General features: G+C 40.0%; 1 long non-coding RNA gene across 1 annotated transcript; it reads right to left on the reverse strand.

Moving 5' to 3' along the window:
• Window positions 1-3,170: 3,170 nt before the first annotated feature.
• On the reverse strand, window positions 3,171-21,520 carry LOC113843431 (uncharacterized). The gene is made up of 2 exons (XR_011809280.1): window positions 19,221-21,520; window positions 3,171-3,823 (listed from the first exon to the last, which is right to left on the reverse strand). It is a non-coding gene; the product is annotated as an uncharacterized lncRNA (long non-coding RNA).
• Window positions 21,521-22,409: the final 889 nt, after the last annotated feature.

Raw genomic sequence — 22,409 nt, forward strand, 5'->3', positions numbered from 1 at the left:
GATGAAAAAGTGTTTTATAGTAAAGAACAAATTCCCATAGTACAGCATCAGTATAGCTGCGGAGGGCATATGGATTAAAAGCCTTGCAGAGGCCCCAAACAGGTCTACTTTTTGTATCCCCATGCCTCATACTGGCTACTGTTTTACAACTGTGGGTGTCTGCTGCAGACTGCAGATTGCTCTGGGCCTGTGACACCTTGGTAAGGATTGTGGTTAGCCTCAATACCTCAGCTACTGAGGTGCACTTTGCTTTTTCCTCTGGAAGACACTCTTGGCTAAGCTCTCTCTCCTGCCCTACCACTCTCAAAACTTAAAGGGCTCATAAATCATGTTATTTGTTTGCACGAGACACATAGGTCCCCTGAGAGAATTAGTTGGATTCATAACTCACACCCATGTGGATCTGGTGTAATGTCTCTCTTCCTGGAAATTACTCCAGTTTACGCTGCTGCAATAAACCAGAGGTTGGCTATTGTGTTCTTCCCAATCGTCATTTTAATTCCAGCACATATTTTTATATGCTCTGCAGTAAAATTAGAGAAAGAAACATCTGGCATGCAAAATGATTACTGAATAGATGTTGCCCATTGGCCCTGATTTCACACTCAGGATATTTAAAACAAATGTTCTGGTGCTATTGAGGTCTTGACATGTTTGTGTTTAGCTGGTCGGGTCAGCTGAAATTGCCTGTGTTCACAGTGATCCCTGATGAGAGATGCTTTGAGTCACAGATTATTTGGACTATTCTCAGTATGGGGTACAACTCAAAGCTCCTTAGCAGCGTGACTCTCATAACAATGATATAACCCAACAGCAGGTCCCCTGACCTGCCAGCACGCCCGTCACTTGCAGGGAATTTGTGTAACTAAACAAAATATTTGTGAACTAGTGGGAAAACAGGAGTCACCCGTAATGAATCTGTCTTTATTTTAAGGACTGAAAGCACTCTGCAGCCTGTTCTGACTTCCTGATGTATCGTACCTGGGTCTTGTGTGGAAGTGGACCACATCTCCAGAGATGCTGACAGTTTTCTTTTCTTCTTGTCCCCTCCTCAGCTGGAAATGAGCACATGCACAGTTTGATTTTTCACCTTTTGTTCCAGCACTGAATTTTAAAGTGGCATGGGGCCTCTCTACTCAGATTTTAATTAAAGTGATGAGCTAGGCAGTAGGGTCCACAGAAGAGACTCACAGCCAGTGCAAATTGGCATTTCTGCCACATCAAGTCAGCAACATATAGTACAGGAAAATGGGAGGGAAAGGAAAAGTGATTGAGGATCTCTTTGTTTGAAGGCTGATATTCTACCAAAATACAAATGTAGGTGACTTCACCAGGAATAAGCATTTTCTGTTGTTGAACCCATTTCTCCTCCATCTCTTTTTCTTTTTCTTCCTCTTCCAGCAACAAACCTTCCCAGAAAATCCAGCTTCCCCAAGCAGGACTATTCTTTCCCCTATCCCAACACAGTATAGAAAGTCACTCTTCCCTCTTCCCCCCTCTTAGACCCCTTTGCCCTTGTTAATAGAAATAGGAGTGGGCAGCTGGTATGTTCTGTAGAAAACACTTATCTTTTCCATGCATTCTTCACATGCTGTATGCAGCTTTGCCTCCATCTAATCCAACTTCTTCACCTCTGCCCTTTGGAGACCACCAAACCCACTCCTAGAGTAGGCTGTATATACTAAATTCTGACTCACATTCTCACCTGACACCTTATTTTGCCTGCTTTTAATGTCCAGATGGGCCTGGATTTCTGGATAAGAGTGAAAATTTAGGGTGGGCATTTTTTGACATTACTGGAATAATTTCCCCACTCATGGAAAACCGGGCCAGTTTTGGTAGGCTCATAGGAACCTCAACCCAGAAGAAATAGCACATTTGGCCTCAGCCAGTCAGGATCACTTTAGCGGATCCGTATTTCACCAGAATACTGAAATTTGGTCAAACTGGTCATCGATTTTTAAGAAAATAGAAGGGAAGAACACTTTCAATCCTGTTGAAATGTGCTATTTTTAAAATACTGATATTTTGGTTTTGTTTTCATTTCAGAGAAACTGTCCATGGGGGTGTTTAAGGAAAGGTTGGATGTGGTGCTTAGGGACATGGTGTAGTGGGTGATAATGGTGGTTTTTTGCATCCAACCTTAATGATTCTATGATTCTATGAAACTTTTCTTTGGCATTTTAACATTGAGTTGCTTTTCTAACAAAATCAACATAAAATCAGATAATATCTGCTCTTGTGTGCTGAATTCTGAGGCTTGCAGGTTTAATCTTAAAAGAAAAGAAAAGATGCATCTAGATCAGTAGCAATCAGAATTTGTTTCAGCAGAAAGCTACACTATGCCAAAAAACTTAGGCAATATTCCTACCTTTTCCCATCATCCAGCTCTATCAGGGGAAAATGGGACTGCAGGGGGTTCAAATAACAAATTAGCATGGATTCATTATGAGCAATTTGACTTCTGAAATGAGATATTTCTGCACAAACAATAGATACAGCTTGAACCCCCTTCTTTCCCACAACTGTCAAACATGCTCGTTTTCATGGAGCCTGAGATAAAATTCAGTTTGACTTCTTGACAAAATCTTTTTGGTATCAAACCAACCAAATGTGGTGTAGATTCTACAAACTGATGATGTGCATGCAAATTCAAACCTGACTGTAAGCCATTGGCACAGTAGGTGAGGCTGCGTAAAACAGAACACATATATTCTGTCAAAGATCTCCAACTCTGTTTTCATTTTGTTTAAATATACTCACAGACCATTTGAATTTATCAAAAAGATGTACGCAAATACTTTTTTATGTCAGTCAGTATGTCAGTAAACTGATGTCAGTTTTTTCTTTCTCCCTGAATTTCTCTTCACCTCCCCTTTTATATCAAGATTTCAAAAGACTTCTTCAGTTTAAACATTTTTATTGAAAAATAGCCAGCACTGAAGAAAATATGTTTTTTATGACAATTTGTTCATGTTAACAACTGTTGATGACCTCCGAGTAATCATTTCTAAGTGATCAGTTCTAAGTACAGCATCAAATAGTTTTTTCAGGCTGCACATGGGGAAAATAGACATAGTCAAATCAGTACGAGTGGAAAGTATGTATCTAATTCTTCTAATGCCATCACAGTAAAACCAGTCCTTAATAATAACATTACAGCAAGATAATTTTACTATTCTTTACAGCAGGGCATGAGAGTAAGGCACAGGAAAAGTTGATTGATTCTGAGAAATGTCTGGTTTCCTTACCAGACAAAAAGAAGTCGTTGTTACAGAAGTCCAAAAAGAAGAAGCTAGTTGTGTGTCATCCCATTAAGTCTGTCTGTATTAATGAGCAATTAAAGTGTAGTCACATGGATGCAAGCGAACACGATTATTAGGAGTGAAAATTTGCCATGCCCCAGAAGTTTTATTTCAATTCATAAAAGGAGCTGGTTGTTTAATTACGAACATACAGAGGATCAGAGTCAAAATCAGATTCACTATGTATTTTAATTCATGAATCAAGCTTTTGTTTTACCAAAGGAAAGAAAAGTTGTGATTTAATTAGTGACATGAGAGTTGGGCAACCCAATCTCATCAAGACTAATTGCTTTCCAGGAAATGCCGAGTGCCCTGCCCTATCTCACGCAGCATCTTTTGGAAATGATCACTGTTTTGCAGGACTGAGCTCAGTGTTTAATACAACTGTTGCAAGAAGCTGTCACTGGCTGTGTCAGAGAGGACAAAATGGGGACAGGAGGCCACTATTCATGACATGAGAGTGGTGACTGAGCCTCTCGATGATCCTTCTTGCTCACTGAAACCACAGTTTGCCTTCTCTACCTAATACAAAAAAAGAACAAGATGGATTTTATTACAAAGGGAAATTACAGAGGATAACTCCAAACAAACAAGGCAGCTGGGCAGGAATAGGTCAGATCTGGAGAAGGTGGATGATTTCAGGAGTTAATATATCCACTTGGGAGCAGCCACAGAAGGAGGCATGCAGGGCAACAGAGGGTGCCATTGTGCTAATCATGCAAGCACTGGTGAGGGTGGTTTTCCTCTGTAGGCTCCGAGATCTAGTAGATAAAACAGTCAGGTATATTTATTTATAAATCTCCAAGAAGTTGTGTTTGCGAGGCAGCATTGCCAATGCAAGCAGGAGGGTATTGTGCATGTTTTCTTGTATATATATATCTATGTATATATTAATACACATTTTTGAAGGGAGTGCTTAAATGCAGAAAAGCACACTTCCTAGGAGAACTATAGTAAATGACTTAAGCACACTTTCCTTCCTAGCTTCATTTGCAGTCCATCCACTGATCTGTTGATCTGGCAATCTGCATGCTCCCTGTTAAGTCTCTTCCCCACTCCCCAGTGCTTTGGCATTGGAATATTTCCCTACACATCTACTCTGGCTCGTGGTCCAGCAGATCAAAGCACTCAGTCACTGGCAGCATTTGTTTATAGTAAAAAATGCCATAGCTTCATATCCAGATTTAGCCCTCGCTTCTTAGTGCTGTAGAAAAGGGACATTTTTAGATACTCGATGCTCATTCCTAGCTCTCAAGTTATCAGAATTTAAAGTTGTAATGTTCTTATGAACCAAGAGGGCTATTTTTGGTCAGAAGGAAGGCCTGTGACAGACCAAACATATTAAAGCCCATTACTTTATTAGAAGGAGGGTAAAAAAAAATAGTCCTAATTAAATATTTTTGAGCTCTCCTAAGCATTCCTAAAATAGCCATTTGTGTAAGGGAAGGGGCATAAGCAGAATGCATGACGAGGAGGAACAGTTTTCGAGGCACTCCTTTAGCTGCCTGCATTATTCATACCACTTGCTATGTGCCCAGCCCAAAGCCCGGCTGATAAAAACCTCTTGCCCCTTCTGCCTTACCCAGAGGTCACAGCCAGGCACTTGTGAACGCAGCAGAAGACACTCGGTGAGTAAAATCACTGATGCCCTTTAAATCACCCTAAAGCAGGCCGGGGTCTTAAAAGCTTAAGAGGAGAAGCTGAGCCGTACAAATGTTGGTGTAAAAGCTCTGTTGTACAAACAGGAGCCGCGTTCCTAAGATGCTGCCACCTTGGATTTCACTAAAAACAACACCCCCCTTGCAACTGCCGAATTATTTAGACTGTGAATTCTCAGGACAGGCAACCTTTATTTTGAGTCTTGTGCTTTACAAATCACTTACATGTGGTGAAGCGCTCATCCAGCCGGGCTCAGGGAAAGGTTTCTGCAGACTCAGGAGTCCTGCAGGCTCTAAATCCTCTCTCCCACCAGAGCACAGGCTGAGGTACATGTTGTGTTGTTAAAATGCAAATTTGAACACAAGTTTGGGTTTCTGCCTGTGTCTGAAAGGTAATATGGACTTAGATCCCATCACCTCTCTGTGGAATAGGAACACCAGCAGTGTCCTAAGTGGAGGACAATGTCATGTTGGGCACTCAGAGGTTGCAGCAATGAGAGCAGCTAAGCTTCTAACTAGCACTGGAGTTTTGTCACTGGAAGATTTTTCTGAGCAGAAACGTGTGCTTACGAGACAAAGCTGTGTGCTATACAAGTTGTCCCTTCTATATGGTGAGTCTCATCATGGTGAAAAATCCCCCACTGTTTCAGTGAAAAATGACATTAGTGCCAAAAAATAGCTTTTTGTTTTGTTTTGTACAGACTGATCTGGAAACATCGGATTCCCCTGAGTTTCACTTTGAAGGTGAAGAGGATCAGGCCTGCAACAAAAATCCCATGAACAGAGAAACAGAATTATTAAATGTGATATGGTCCAAGAAGGATCCCATAATGGCAGTAGTTTGGAGGTAGGCCTACAGCTGCTGCTAAAGTGGGTCCCAAAGAAGGCCAAAAAGCTTCCAAACTTGAAGACAGCATATGTAGTTTGAACACAAACTAGAAAAAATAACTTCCAAGCAAAGAAAACTCTGTGTGACTAAATAAGACCAAAAAAAAAAAAAAAAAAATAGCCAGGTTTCCTCCTTCACTGCCCTCCTTCCTTGGGTCAGGTTGGGTTGCAGATAACCTGAGCCTTTTCTGAGCAGGGCCAGGTGCTGGCCAGTACCTCTGCTGCCTGGGAAGTTCTTTCCATCCCCTCTGAGCACTGGCTGTTTGCCATGTCTTACATCCCCTTGTCACAGCCCACAGCTCCCCACTCCTCCCCAGGTTTTGTGTCCAGAGCACTTTCGGCTCCCACTGACCTGAAGTTTTTGCAGGGAAGCATTGATTTTGCCCTCCCTCTCCAGCATCCCCCTCATCCAATCTTTCTGAATGAACATAAGACATAGCTGAGAGCAATCAAATGAAAATAAATAAATAAATAAAATACCACCTGCCACAGGATGTTGTATTAGCAGCGTAGGATTTTCAGCAGAGCTTGGCGTATGGCCTGAAGGACGTGGTGAAACTCCCTTCATTACATAAGGAGCAGACCAACCCCTGTGCCAAACACCAGTATGTATATATTTAAGATGAATTTTAGGCCCAAACCATGTAATCCTCCAGAACAGGCTCTAAGGGTTGGACAAATGAGAAAGGCTGAGAAACGTAACCTCCAGTGTGAAGGAATAACCACACTTTTTCTCCCGATCACCTTGTACAAAACTTACCCTGGGGCAGGGAATCTGTGAATCCACCTACTGAAATTTGCAGGAGCTGTAGAGATCAGCCAGATTTTTCTTGGGAACAAAGGAAACTCCCGTGTTCAGACTTCAAAAGTTTGTGTCTCATGTTGCCAACCTCGCCTTTCCTGTCCCCTCCTCACCTGCCTTTGATACTCAGCCAGGTATTGTTTGGATGACTTATATACCCACTGCTGTTTCTTTACCATCAAAATGCCATCAGCTACAACGAACAGCTCTTATTTTACCCAAGTACATTGTGTGTGAAGACTGACAATTTCAGTTTTTTCCCCTTCCATAAATCCTGTGGGACTGATGCCCGTTGATGCTCCCCGCAATGCCGTGATAGCTCAGAGTCACTATGGTTTTTCTGAGCCAGCAGCAGGGTTTGTAAGTGCAAGAATGAAAGGTGACATCTTCTGGGAGGTGCACACTTGAATGAGACCTGTCATGCTCTCCCCCTGCACCTAGAAATTGGTAGAGGTCTGAATTTCCTTGATTTTTCCTTTCTAAGTGTTTACATTCTGCTTTCTCACAACTTGCTATTTTTATTTCTGTCCTAGGACCAGATTAAACCTTTGAGTTTCTATCCTATGGAAAATTCTGACATTTCAGACCCTGTTTCCACTGTCAAGAAGACCTGAAAGAACATGTATAGAAATTCCAGTAAAAAATGCTGTTGCCCATCACCTGAGACATCCCCTTTTGAATATAGCTGAATGTTTTTTTCTAGACTGTTTCTTTTTCCCCCTCTTCCTGTCACAATAGAGGAAAGATATATTTTAAGTTTCCTGTAATTTTTTTTGAAAAGTTAATCAAAATTGTCATGTCCCCATGGAAGATTTTTTGTTTGGACAAAACAGTGTTATTCTGACCAAAAAAAATACAGCCTTTAGCCAGAAGTTATAATCTAGCTCTAGTCTTTTCCTGCTATGATTTCTGCCAAGTTCATGAACTCTGAAGCATGGAGGAGACCCACACACCTCTTCTAAAGGTCTTTTTGCCACAGTAAAACCTTTTGCCACAGAAATGTTTTGCTCTGAATGAGGCCAGTCATTGATTTGAGCAGCACTCTGACCTGGTAACAGAAGACTCCGTAGAGAGTCATTCCGAGTTAGAGGCTGGGAAACAGCTGGCTGTGGCCAAGATGCTCAGACTTCCTCACCTACAGGATTACACCTTCACTTGAAAATCCAGCACTTAACTTCTATGCCATGTTCATCCTGTGATCTGGAATACCAGAAAAACCTAAACAAAATAGTGCATTATATCTGTAAGAAATGCTATGTAATCAGAGATGTTTCCCACAAAGAGCTGCTATCATCTATGCTTTTGCACTGACTCTTTTTTTTTTTCTTTTTTTCTTTTTTTCTTTTTTTCTTTTTTTTTTTTTTTCCTCCCAGAGGTGCTCTTGCCCTTATAAGAATCTTTGGCGGAGAAGAGTAGTCAGGAAAAATAAAGGCTATGTCATGAGACAATTGCACAGCACTTCCACACTTACAGTCTATTTATAATAATATTAAAACAGGATAATATTAAATTACATGATGAACATGCTAAAACAGCAAAGCTGCAAACAAGCATTATTTATCTTTTTACTGGCATACTACACCCTGGCACATAATCGGAAATACACCCAGATCTTGATGCCACCCCCTACTAGCACAATGATTTGGCCTTATGACTACTAGAATTGAGAGGGGAACCTTAATCCTGACTAAAAGGCAGAAGATCCAGATAAACCTTCTAGGTAAACGGTTTGTCCTCATCTTTTCTAAGGAAGGGCTATTTAGGAAATCATCTATAAGCTACAATCACAAACTTTCTCCAGGATGTTCAGGTTAAATAGTAGACAAACACCATCCCTACTGCATGACATAGAAAACAATGGGCTTAACCTTGATGCATCCATTTATGTGCTCCTCTTGCTGAAAAAGCTGGAGGTGGAGGAGTGGTGAAGTGATACCTGATTATCCACGTTTTTGTCTGTGCGTGCACCAATTGTGTCATTACCTAGATGCAGCTGAGTAGCCCACTGGCTGGGGTCCCATCTCCAGGGACTTTGGTGGAAAAGGCCCCAAATGACCTTAGCAGGCCAGGATCAGTTCTTAGTACGTAAGGAAAAAGCCTCTCTTGGTTCTTCCTGTTTCAGGTGTGGGTCCTTGCTAGACACACATAGAAGATACATTTTAATAGTAATTATCTTTAGATATCAAAACCTGCTTTATAAATTTATTTAAAACACTTTTTAGCCAATGTACACCATCTCTTTATCTCTATCCAGATGTATTTATATGTACATGCACACATATATCTACACGTGGAATAGGCTCATACACTATCTGAACAAGGGTGGCTTTTGTTTTGGTCGGTGCCCAGCCCTAACACAGTAAGAGTTAACCACGCCGTTCAAAAATCATCTCTTCATCCAACTTTCTGGCCAACACCAATGCTACGTCACCTTCTGAGCTAGGCAGGACGGATGATCAGCCATATCATCGCCGTGCCAGGCCGCAAGGTACAAACCAGCTGCCTGAACAAGAGGGTGCCTGGGGCAGGGGGGTTATTGCTTGCTCTGTGGCATCTGTCAGCATCTTGCCACGAGCTTCCGTTCTATATTTATGAATAGGTACTGAGGCACAGCACACAGGCATTATACATGATCTTCAGCATAAAAAAGGATCATGCCCTTATCAGTTTTCTATAGTAATTTTCTAAATGTCATTGCTCTTACCCAGGTCTCATTCTGCAGAGCCCTGGCATGCTGCTGTCTTGCTAAAGGCAGTCGGTCTTTCCCCTTGCACTCATGTGAGTGTTTGCTCTGTCATGAGATCTTCCGAACGTTGGATGGTTGATAGGCCAGTTAGCTGCCTGAGTAAATATTTTCACTTGCTCTTATTGAATGCTAAAGAAAACATTTCAACTGAAAATAGCTTGAGGTAAGTATCGTTGGTTTTAAATGAGTTTTATAATGCATTCTGCTCATGTTCCTACACTGACTTTTAAAGTGCACCATACAATATTGCAGAGAGATAACTTTTTCACCACTAGAAGTATTACACTTTAGACATGTCTATTTTTGGAAGGTTATACTATTTTATTTTATTTGTGTGTGTGTGTGTGTGTGTGTAAAACTAAGGGAAAATATTCTAGCTCAAGCAGTGATACTGGCAGAACAATTTGGCAGATTGTCTTAAATGATTGATTGCAGTTACTGTCTACTTTGCTGCAGTCTAAAAAGATTTTTTTATGAAAAAAATATTTTAATAGACTCTACCAGACGCAGATTGAAGGAGAACATTTTGAAAAACAAACAGGAGTTTTAAAAATTAGTAACAAAAAGGTAAAATCCTAGTTTGGATTGAGATATTTTTGACATTATTTGATATAAGAACTCAACATGGATCTTTTTGAAATATGGTTTTTATTACCATTTGGATGGAGTACATTTCCTTTCCTTGATTCAATCATGCAAATATTCCACTTGCAGATAGTCCACACATTAGTACAGCTTCTTTCACACATTACTACATCATAATACAGTTGGCTGCACTTGCTTCAAACAGGTCCACTCTACCCATATGACCTGGCTTTATTATTTCTTGCTCCCATCTGTTTTAAGTTATCTTCCTTGGGCTACGTTTTTCTAAGAGATGCTCTTCAGCTATATGCACAAAGGCTGTTTCTGAGAGAAAAATGTGAACACCAGGGGACTTGTATGCTCTTACTCACATCTATGCAAGGTTCACTGATGTCAGTGGAGCTTACTGCTGTAGATTTTGGCTCTACAGAGTGTGCAAAACCCTGTTTTGTCTGCATAGCCTAAGTTTATATTTCAAAGCCCTAGAGGCCTGATTTGGAAATCCTTGATTCACATGAAAACTTCTGCTGGAGAGCAGCATCTTGCAAGAAGGCATCTTTCATTTTCACTTTCCTATTCACCTCTTTCCCTCCCTGTCTCTCCCAGCCAGGTCAGTGAGTACCAACCACATCCTCCAGGCCATAGAAGTTAAGCAAAAGCCCTTGACCCAAGGCTCTGACAACAGGTTGAAAAGTCAAAGCCTAGAGAAGATTTCTACTGACTTCTCCAACCCTTTGTTGAGTCTCAGGATGGGCTGGGAAACCAGGAGAAGCAAACCTGTCCCGCAAGACCTTCTTGTACCATCCAGCCTCACTCACTAGGTGGTCAGACCTTCAAAGTCACTCCCTTGTTAGGAAGTCCATAATATTCTCCTTTCTTGTTCTCTCCTGAAACTCGATGTTCCCAACATAGGGATGCCATTTGACATTACTGATCCCTCCTAAACACCTGCTATCAAATGCATCAAATCTTTTCTTGTCAGCTTGCGTAATGCCCCAGGTCTTTGCAGCATCGAGCAAAACTGATACCACACAGCTGTTGTAGAGTCTTATTTTTTGTTTTGCGGACATGTCACTACCCCATACTTTTGCCCTTGAATTTATTTACATTGATCTTCACCTTCTACAAGTCAGGCTTAAAATGATATTGGCCAAAACCCAGGCAGAGTGGTCCAGAACACTGGGAGTGGAAATAATACAAAAACATGAATGCTGCCATGATTGCTACTGATCTCAAAGAAGAAGGACAAAGCCAGTATTTCTTTTCCTCAATAAGCCCAAAGTCCTTATATAATCAAAAGCTTTCATGTTTCTTTCTAAAGAAAATTTCAACGATTAGTTTTCTTTAAGGTGATCACTGGTGTTTGAACTCACCGAAGAGAAGCCAAAGGGTTTAGTAATTCTTGTTAGTAGTTAGATGTACTGTACTTATGAAACCCCTTAGAAAAAAGGGATAGAAGGCAGTGGATCTTAAATAACGGATTCAGCATGAAGGATGGGATTTCTTTTTCAGAAGGCAAAAACTGTGACATTTGTGGGTGAAGTTATGCACCAAAATTTAAAAAGAAAACAACTTGGAGGGGAAAAAAATGAAAGTAAAAGCTCTGTATGCAATCGTTTTCATTTGTCAAGAGATCAGTAACAGCTTTTATCACAATCCTTTAAACATATTTTGACTCTTTTAAAAATCACATTAACAGTATAAAAGAAAGCAAACCTAGCATTATGCTATTGATTTTTAAATTAACCTTTTTCTGAATTGTTAAGTCTTCTTTTGACACTTTGTCTCTATCAGTGTGGGAGAACAGGAAGATGTGTGTGGATATTTCCACTGACTTTAACACAGAATATGGAAATAAATAAAAATAAAAATAAATAAATATATCTTCTGATGAAAAATACTACAGCTGTATAGGAGGTATTTTTCTTATGCAGAAATTCCAGGAAGCATTTCCACAACATACAATTCAGATTATGGCAGCCCATGTAGAGCACTGCATATTCAGTGAAGATGACATTATGTTGTAAAATAAAGAAAACTTCCTTAAACTTCCTTCCTAGAATTCCAGAAAGGATTTTTTTTAAGGAAAAAAAAAAGTAATATGACCTAGACATAAAAACATACATTAAGCACAGATATATAAAAATATCTAATCTATTCTTCAGTATCAAAGAGGACATTAATAATATGAATGAATGTTTCAAAGTATTTTGAAAAATAATGTTATATAATTACAATTATATTATATTTTATTATTGCAATCAAACAGTATTTCAATATTACATTATTGAAAATAACAATTGAAAAAATAGAAATATAACATTTTAATTGAATTATTATAATTATCTATTGCCATTGCTAATTATAATACTTTACATAGATTTATTATATAACTGCATGCACTATAAATAATATTATTATATATTATATGTAGGAATAAACTTTTCAGTTTGAAATGCCAATTTTTTGGCAGTTAAGGTAAGACCATAATAATTCTGGTGTGTTTTAATTTCATTTCCTGCTTATTAAAAGTCATGGGAACATATAAGTATTCAATATCAAATTGATTCTACCTGTAATTTTGTAATTTTGTAATTCATCTCTCTAATCTTTAAATTAGAGCAAACTCACATTTTGTAAGTATCCTGAAATTTAATTTTTTATTTTTTATTTTTTCCTTTCAAGGGAATAAAGTTAGTATACGAGTAAGGCACAAATCAGTTACTGCATTCAACAGCCAACACATAAACATTTACTGGGCCTTTTTTTTACATTGCCTTTTCCAAATATTGCCTGTATTTTTTTATGTATAAATAAACATAAAAATAAAAATACATAATTGAACCCTCAGTGTGTCTTTACAAATCCCACTTGAGAAGTTATGCCTTAATCTCATGGTAAAAAATAAAAACAAATGTAAGTTGAAAAGAGATCTAGTTGATCTGCAAAACTTCTCTGGAGCAAGGGGAGGAATTTTATTCACAGGAGCTAACATTGGAATTCTTAGTATTTCTTTCAGATTTTGGTCCTGGTGAGAAGAGGAATAGATTCCTCATGACCATTGAAATACAGTCTATCCACAAGCAGGTATCTGAACAGTTTTTGTATTTTTGGGGGCTGGCGAACAGTCTTTGCCTTCCACAATTCAAAAAAAAATATTCTTCTGAAGTTTATAACAAAAAATAATGTGTCATCAGAATTTGCAAAAATGTGTTCAGATATTTTAGTATTTGAGTTGTAACTCAAAATGAGAATCATCTGGTAGAAAAACAGTAATTTTAGTGCAACTAATATAATATGAGTAACCACTACCACAACTCTTTTATGCAAATAAGTATGCAGCCTTTCTTTATGAAAAATAAAATTTTTAATACATTTTTAACTGTGACAGGTAATGTGGTATTTCTCAACAAAATGGAACTATGTCATTTCAATACTTACATCCCACTTCAGCTGAATTTGCTTTGAACCCAACAGTAGCATAGTAATGAGAAAACATTTTAAAAGCTTTAAAGCATGTGTTGGTCACTGTACAGAGCTCGTCCTTTTACAGCAAGAGTGACATCAGACAGAGGTGACTTTCACCTGTCTTTTTTTGCCAAGACTGTGTCATATGAACCAAAAAGAGGCCAATTGACAATGTGACTATATGTGTCTGAGGTTATTAATTCCAGGCACTGAGGTGACGAAGTGAGCAGCATGGTTACCTGTTTAAAGAGCAGTAAAATGGAAGAAACTTTAACTAGGAGCTTTAATAAAATGAAACGTGAATCTTGCCTGTCTTTAAACTATGAGGACATTTTATTATTTTATTTTATTTTATTTTATTTTATTTTATTTTATTTTATTTTATTTTATTTTATTTTATTTTATTTTATTATTTTATTTTATTTTATTTTATTTTAATTCAGGGCTGTTTGAATGTGACCAAAAGGAGCAGCAGGTCCCCATCCTATCCCAGGTGCAATGACCACCTGCAAACCTCTCTTAGTCTAGAAAGAGGTCCTGGCATCTTACACACCTGAGAAGTAGCTTGGTAGAAAAAGCTGCAGATAAAGGAGGTGAATCCCATCCCAAAAGGTGAGAAAAGGCATGGGACAGAGCACCACACTGAAGGTGACACAGAGGGTCAGTGAAAATACACCACAGTCTCTGACCCTGGAGGGAGAATGAGCTGAATTAACTGTTCCACCAGTGAGATGGAGAGGTTGGACCTGAGAAGATGAGATTCCACGAGACAAGAATGGGCAGACCTGACTGTCCATCAGAAAAATACATGTATATATATATATATATAATTGATTTCTTGCAGAAATGAGTTTGGAAATGCACAGGCATACAGACATTGTGCCCAGGTTGAAAATGTTGATTTAAACTAAAAGAATTATCTCAGAACAGGGAACATGAAGTTGACCAGCTGAATCGTTTCTCAGAGCACAGCAGAATGGGCAGAGGTCTTAATAACATTTACTTCTTGCTGAAAGACCCATCGGTTATTTGGTCCTGCTTTTGCTTGATGAGTTTAAGGATCTTGTGGCATAATACAGCCACGTGTTGACTCCAGCTGGGGTAGTTTGGGGACGCTGTGTGTATCGATTATGTTGTCCTCTATATTTTGCACAAGAAGATGTGCATGTCTAGGGAGGTCACAGCATCATAGAATAGTTTGAGTTGGAAGGGACCATAAAGACCTAGTTCCAAACCCCTGCCATGGGCAGGAAACCCCATGACAACCACAATGCCAAAATCCCATTATTTTTTTTTTTATTTTTATTTTTTTTTTCTTCATGGAAACAATAGAATCATTTAGGTTAGAGAAGACCCATAAAATCATCGTCCAACCATATGAATACGAGTAACACCAGGATATCTCCACTATTTGAAGAAAATGGAACAGAAATTGTCAATGCACAAAAAAATGCCATTGAAATGAAGCAGCTTGGCACACCACCACTCTCAGCTAGACCGTGGATTAAATTGCATAGGTATACAGAGCTCCAGCTCAGTATGTAAACTCTCCCATAACGCTGTACCCACCAGTGTCCTTTCCCTGTGCCAAAGACGCTTGCAAGGACTGAAGTTTGGCAATTCTCCACCCCAAAATCACAGGGGAATGGGGGTGAAAGAAGAGCAGGAGTTGGCTACTGTCCTGGATGGAGAAAAAAGCTCCAGGATCTGAAGGAGCAGATTCGGTGGTGTTGCTCTTAAATGCAAAAGACAACAGGATCAGCAGGGGGGATGGTGAAGGCAACACGGAGCAATTATGTTCTGTGAGTTTTGCCCTGCAGAGCTTACCCAGGTGGACAGACTCATTAACAACAATTAACATCCCATATCCAGGCATAGCTTGTAAAAGTACAAGGGCAATCGCTGCCGCAAAGCTGAAGTAACATTTAAAGTCAGTCTTAGTGCACGTCCAAGCCAAACAAACCAGATCTGAGTTTCTGCAGATGCTCAGTAGTCTCGTGTGCTGTTTCTGGGCAACAGGGAGACCGCTACACAAACAGCCTTCCACCAGCTCCAGCGGGGCGAAACTGTGCTTTAGTCAAACCCTTGCTGAATGGTGCCTAATTGCATTCTAGCTCCCTGCTTATTTATGATTTTGCATTAGGTGACCCTCTTTTTCAGTGCAGCTTTGCATGGTGAACATCAAAGGGAGGGTCAGGAGTTACTGGAGATTTCTTATCTCATAGCCAACACGATTTCCTAATCAGCACACATCTGCCTTGCATTTTGTGAATTTTAGCATGTTGAAATCATTGCAGCTCCAAAAAGCTTTTCTGGAGCCTGCTCGGTTGGTATACACTCAGTTTCGTGCCCTGGTCCTCCAAATGTTCAAGTACTTGAGTTACTTTGCACATCTGAACAGTCCCATTGACCCAGTGGGAATATCTGAGTGGGTAAGTGTCTGCAAGATCCAGACCCTACATCTGAAGTGAGGCTGAAAAGCATAAGCCGAAAGGTCAGAGAGAAGGAAGGACATGATAAAAACAGACCAAGCAGTGAACAACCTCGGGCTGTGAAATCAGGTGTTACTATTTAACTTCTCATAATAAAACAATAAGGAACTTCTTGTAGCACAGGTAAGATAACAAACTGAGAAATGACAGAAGGAAATACTAGTGTTTAAACAAGGCATGTCATTCTCCTGCGCAGCTCTCGATCACAAAAAGTAATTCATGCTGGAAATTAATCAAAAAATGCAACAAGGGAACTATTGTACTTCTTCCTAGCTGTGGAAGAATCAGACTTGCATAGGGTGATTATGCAAGGAAAAAGGTACAGCAGCAACCATGGGACAATTCCTCAGCACAGACTGGAAAATGTTCCCAAATTGACTGACACTGATTTTAGACTCTGGCTAATATCTACCACAGATTAAAAATGAAAGATTGTAAAAATGATGGTTGGATGGGGGAGAACAGTGGCAGCTGGGAAAAAGTTTACACCCTTTGGGCTGAAATGTATTTTGGGGCAGAGAATTATGTTTTGATGTATTTGTACAGCACCCCTGCATCCTATTACCGAGAATTATTATTAAGCCAGGAAAGTCTGGTTAAACAAATATCATTTTTTTTTGCAAATAATACCATTGGAGATCCCCGTGCTTAGGTGTACCACTACTCATTCAGGGTTTAAACTGAGTTACTGGGATTAGAGACACAGCAAAAAAAGCCCTTCCATTAACCTAGGCAGCCTGATGTGAGATGTAAGCCTGACTCTCTTGACTGACTGGTCTCAGTTTTGGCATTGTGCCCCTATCTGAGTAAATGTGACTCACTAGTACACTAGTATTCTACAAAAAGACAGCTTTCTGGCTATGGGGTGATCAGCATTAACTAGTTGACCCATGGTAATCCTTTCCACTCACCCCCCATTACAGCGAGACACTAGGGATGAGATGTAAATGTGCTGAAGCAACACTAGCAGCAAACCCTGCACAAGTCCCCTATAACTCACACATCCCCAAACTGCAGCATGCTGAATTAAAATAAAATAATTAAAAAAAAAAAACAAACAACACTTTCTCCCTCACCCTCACACCAATCCGAGTGACTGCTGCAATAGCGGCACGGAGGAGTTAATGATGAATGTGCCTTTGGATGGAGTTGGAGGCTTTTTTGTGCCATCGCCGTGCGAGCGCTGTCGGGCTGGGGCTGGTGAGTGCAACCAGGGCCACAGCTCCCGGCACATGCAGTGGAAGCAGAGCTAGATGGCAATGTGGAAAGCAGCAGCTTTTCAGTGGGAAAAATGCCTGTTAGTCCGAGCTGAAATGCTTTGCAACAGCTCTCAGATTTTAACGAACACCTGGGGAAGGGCTGGGGAATTTGGGGGGGCCCTTGGACAGCCCCACAGGGTTGCTGTTTGCTGATGGCACTTGCAATGTGAGGCTGCAAAATAGGACGCAAAAAGCTACTTCAGAATCCAAAATATCCCCACGAATAAATGTTGTGCCTAAGCAAAAAGTAGCAAACTGAGCAAGAAACCCACCTCTCCTCTGACACCAGAGATTTACTGACACATTTAAGCATCATGGACAGAATGCAGTGAGTAAAATTATTATTTTTATTTTTATTTTTTTCCCCAGAGGAGTCCTTGTCCACATGAATTCATGGCAGCACCAGGTTTAGGCAAAAAACTGCCAGTTTCTGTGCATTACCACAGATTTTCATAGACTTTGTCAACACACCCAAATATTGGCAACTTATATGTTATCCCTTCATGTATTTTTACTGTATGTTTTTCTTTTTAAACACCAGTATATTATTCCTGAAGGACATACTGTCACTTAACTATTTAAAAGCATAATGTACCCCCACATACACATTTCTCTCACATATTCCCACATTGTCTGAGATACTTCTTAGACTACTTAATCTTTCACTTAAACTCTCAATTACTTTATCAACACACTATCTCAGACATGTCTGGGTGTCTGAAAAGTAGCATTTTAAATTAGGACACCTGAGTGTTGTTTTTCTTTTTTTTTTTTTCCCCTTTGAGCTCTCCCACTGCTTTCTGTAAGGTGCTGGGCAACTCACTGTAACTTTTTGTACCTCTTTTTCATCTGTTTTGTCTCAAATAATTTCCTTCTCAAAATGTTAGTGTGTGACTAAATTCATTAGCTTCCTTTTGGGTGATGAAATGTAAACTATTATCGCTTATTGAGCCTAGTAATCAAAGATAATTTGAATATAATGTGGCCTCAAAATTAATAGCCCTGAAACAAATAAGAATAACAGACTCTAAGGAAAATTACCAAAATAGAAGCACAGCAGGCTTTCTTTAAATGTGTCTTTAAAAATAAATTGCATATTAATAATCCTATTATTCAATGGGAAAAAAGAGTATCTTTCCATGTTTATGACATACTCTGGAAAAGTCACATTCTTTTTTAATATTACTTCTCACAAATCACTTCGCTTTAATGATGAGATACTGTAGACTTCATCTCACATTTAAATAAATATGTTTATTTCATCCTGGAGAGAGATATTATTTTAATGTTAAGATTATAATTTCTTACAAGCTTGTCATAAAACAACACGAGCTCTGGCAAATGGAAATACATACCATCCCCCCTGGTATGTTTAAAAATTAAGTGTTTAAGTGTTTTTTTTTTGTGTGGTTGTCTTTTTTTTTTTTTTTTTTTCTTCCAGCACTGAAAAATATTTATTTATTCTGACACAGGAGCAAAGGACAGCGATCAGGGACACTAAAGCTAACTACTGCCTGAAGTCATAAACATCTGGTGGCTATTTTAATTGCATTGTGAACTAACCACAAAATCCTCCACTAAAAGAATAGAAATATTTCCCCTGTGCACTATCGTATTTTAGAATTCCTCTCTTCTGAATCAATGTCAGACATGATTACAGCACAATGAAGCCTGTGTTTTCATGCCTGCATCTTCCTGAAAATGCTCTATAGCCTTATTGCAATTACAGTGTTACTCAAAGAACCGCATATGCTCGGCAGGGAGAGGGTTCAGGTTGTTGCCGCAAACACTGACTGCGAGATAAACATCGTGCTTACTGCATGGATATTTTTTTGTAAAGAAGGTAAATAGATTAGTATGTATACAAGATATTAGAAAGCACACATACTCACACAAGCGCTCAACTTCAAGTATATACAAATGCATATATACATGTATTTATACAGACATACAGCTATTCATACATATATATGCATATATACACATATAGGATGCATTTAGTAAGTAGTAATACAACCTACCTACATGTGAATAGAAATTGTTGTTAATAAAATACTTGCATGAGTTGTACAGGGACCTTCTAAATGTCTGTGCTTCCTGGGGAGACCAAATGACCTCTTTTTTACAGATACTAAGATCAAAGCTCTTGGTTTAGATACTCCAGCTGTCTCTCCCGTTGGCATTTGACATGCAACCCAGTCCATTTAAAATCAGGGGGCATGTAAACATTTTAACCCTTGGCAGCAGTATCTAAGAAAGATGCTAGCAATAAATGGTCATAACTGCCTGGGCCAAATCACATTTGGTGTCCTTCCTTTGAAGTCCATGCAGTCACTGTACCCTATGGTTTTGACAACAAGCCAAGTCCAAAAAAAGTAGGTAGGCTCCCGAAGCCGGCTGGACATGGATTTTGGGATCCGGAGTGGCTCCTTGCAGCTGAATGCTTGGTTGGCTCCCAGCTTGCCGCAGGCTTGTTGCCCAACATTGGAAGGTCTTTGAATGCCCACAGCTCAGCTTCGATGCCAGTGCCTCCATCACCCCGCCTCAACTGGCAATTTTTGGCCTAAGCACAGGGGCACCATCATCCCTTGTGAGACCTTGTTTGGTGGGTGTGCACATGGGTCACACATGCTGACGGGATTAGACCTTGCATTTAATACAGTGACAGGTATTTTCTTTTTTCTTTCTTTATTTATTTTTCAATCGTTGCCACAGGAGGGTGCCATTTTTCTGCTTAAGTCCCAGTTGGCCAGGTGCCTTGCTCAGAACCAAGTCACGGGTTCAAATCCCTCTTGAGATCCCTCATGTCGCTGAAGGGCAGGAGATGATGGATGTGTGCCCACATGGGGCAATGCCCTTGTCCTTCCTACCAAAGTCAAGCCAGGTCCCTAAGGACAGTCAAGCAAGCACTGTCAAAATAAGCCTGTGGGTGAAAGTCCTCCTTCTGGAGAGGACTTCAGGTCCCCACTGGCAGGTTTATTTCTTTCACACTTTAGGAAGAGAGAGAACAATGGAAAACCAGCACCCTTCTCTCCTCCAGAAACTGAGTCTCTTACTCTTCAGTCTTTGAAGAAACCATGGTGAAGCAACAGAGTCCCATCCCATTTGCCTCCTAAGCCTGGTGACCATGGTCTGCAGAAGGGATGAGCAGCATACCCAGATAAATATGTCCCATAGGCTTGTGTGTGGCCTAAATACAGAGAGCCCGGGCACTTGACTTGAGCTTCCACTTCCATTTGGGGTCCATGTGCTTAAACACTTTGCCCTTAAAACACTGAAGTGCCCAAAATGCCCCAGGGCACCTATGCACAAGCCATCTCTGGATGTGACACTGGTTATCAGAGGGGCAGAGCAGATACATGGCAGAGCTGCCTCTTATGGGGCAATGTGCTCGACACCACTCGATGCATGTGTGGAAGAGGAGAGGGGCACTGCAAACCTGGGTGCATCCTTCCCAGAGACACCATCATTGTAAGGTGGGTGCTGCAAAGCCACCTCTGGTGCTGGTCACCTGGATGTTGAGTGGGAAACCATGGACATGGCTGTGCTGGAGGGAGATGGTTCCTGGGGAGAGATGTGAGGACCCATTTCCTGCTTGGAGAACAGTTGAAAAGGGCAGAAACCTAGGAATTTCCCTTCTCCAACCAGGTATGAGCCCAAAAAACAGTTTCAGGCTCTGCACTCCCTTTTCCTGCCACACTCAACTGGGTGCTTAGTGTCTGCAAAAGGCTGAGTTTCAGGCACATTCCCCTCCTTGCTCCTCCTGGACAGCCATTTTCCTCCAGGGCATCCATTTTGTAGAGGATTTGTCTGCCCATGCCCAGACAGGGCACAGCTTCCTGCTATCTATGGGCAAATGTAGCTAAACACAGCCCATTTATGGAGTAATTCCTGAGTCCCAGACCCCTTAGGGCCAGCTCTTTGTACCCATGCTGCTGTCCTTCCTGATCTTGCCTTCAGTGGGTCCTCCACGGTGGGAGTCATGTGTGGCTCCTCATAGCATGCCCAGTGCCATTCGGGCTGTGCTGTTTCCTCCACTGTTAAACTTAAAGGTAATCCAAAATCTTGCTCAGAGATAGCTTAGTAATATTTAATATATATCAATTTCAATAAACTTACAACCCTTTGAGTGTTTAAAGGCAGTAGCAGGCACTATCAACTGCAAATAAAGTTTTTATTGGCATTGTAAGCACTGAAGAATGTATTAGCATTCAACATCTATTGTCAATAATTGTGCAAGTATTTTACACCAACAAAGATCTCAGTGAACATGATCTAGGGAAGTCATTGAAAGGGAAAATTATAAAATAATGCTAACTTCTGTTCCCCCCCCCCCTCCCATTATTCTTATAGAACTGCACCTATTAATTTGTCTTGCTAAATGTGTCCCTTCTATATGTTCCCACTAACTCATAATTTACTGTCTTAATATTCTTTTAAAAGTTATGCTTGTAAAAAAAAATAAAAATATATATATAAAATAATATGACTACACCATTTCAGAGTTCAAAAAATACACTTATGGTATGATTTGGTTGTTGTTAACTGACTGTAATTGTATCACTGCATTTATTTCCACTTTCAGATGATATTACAGAAAATTAGCATGCCAGGATTTCCTAATAGTGCGAACGTTGGTGGAAATATTAAAACAAACCTTATCCTGACTTTCTGTAATTAATGCAGCGTTGTCCACAAAGGGCTGTAGTCAATAAATTCAAGAAATCAGCATAACTTCTGTGAAATTGGTGCTGCTCAAGAATTGCTACCTAACCAGAAAGACTGAAACCTGGATTCCAAGCGTACCAGTCCTGCACTTTGCTATCAATTGCTGATATGGATCACTGGTCACAGCTCTAATTGACTGATTACACAAAAGCACTTTGCAAAATCAAGACTAAGCCTCTGCAAAGTATGAGCTGCAGTTCCTAGTGACTGGCTCCAACAGAGCTTCAAAGTTTGCATAGAGCCACCAAAATTGAATTTGCTGACTTAAAAGCAAAACTTGGGGGATTTGCTCTGGACATTTACAGAGACTGAAGGAATAATGAATAGAACTGGAACAGCCAGATGAAACAGTGATTGCCAGGGTATAAATTGAGCAGCAGCAGTATTTAAAAATGTGTTTTGTGTCTGGCTTGAAGTGAAAAAAGGATTTAGATCAGAACTGATGTTAAGGTTGGAAGATCAGCTTTTGATTTGCCGA

This window comes from Anas platyrhynchos, chromosome 4 (assembly GCF_047663525.1).
Source record: "Anas platyrhynchos isolate ZD024472 breed Pekin duck chromosome 4, IASCAAS_PekinDuck_T2T, whole genome shotgun sequence".
Taxonomy (NCBI): Eukaryota; Metazoa; Chordata; class Aves; order Anseriformes; family Anatidae; genus Anas; species Anas platyrhynchos.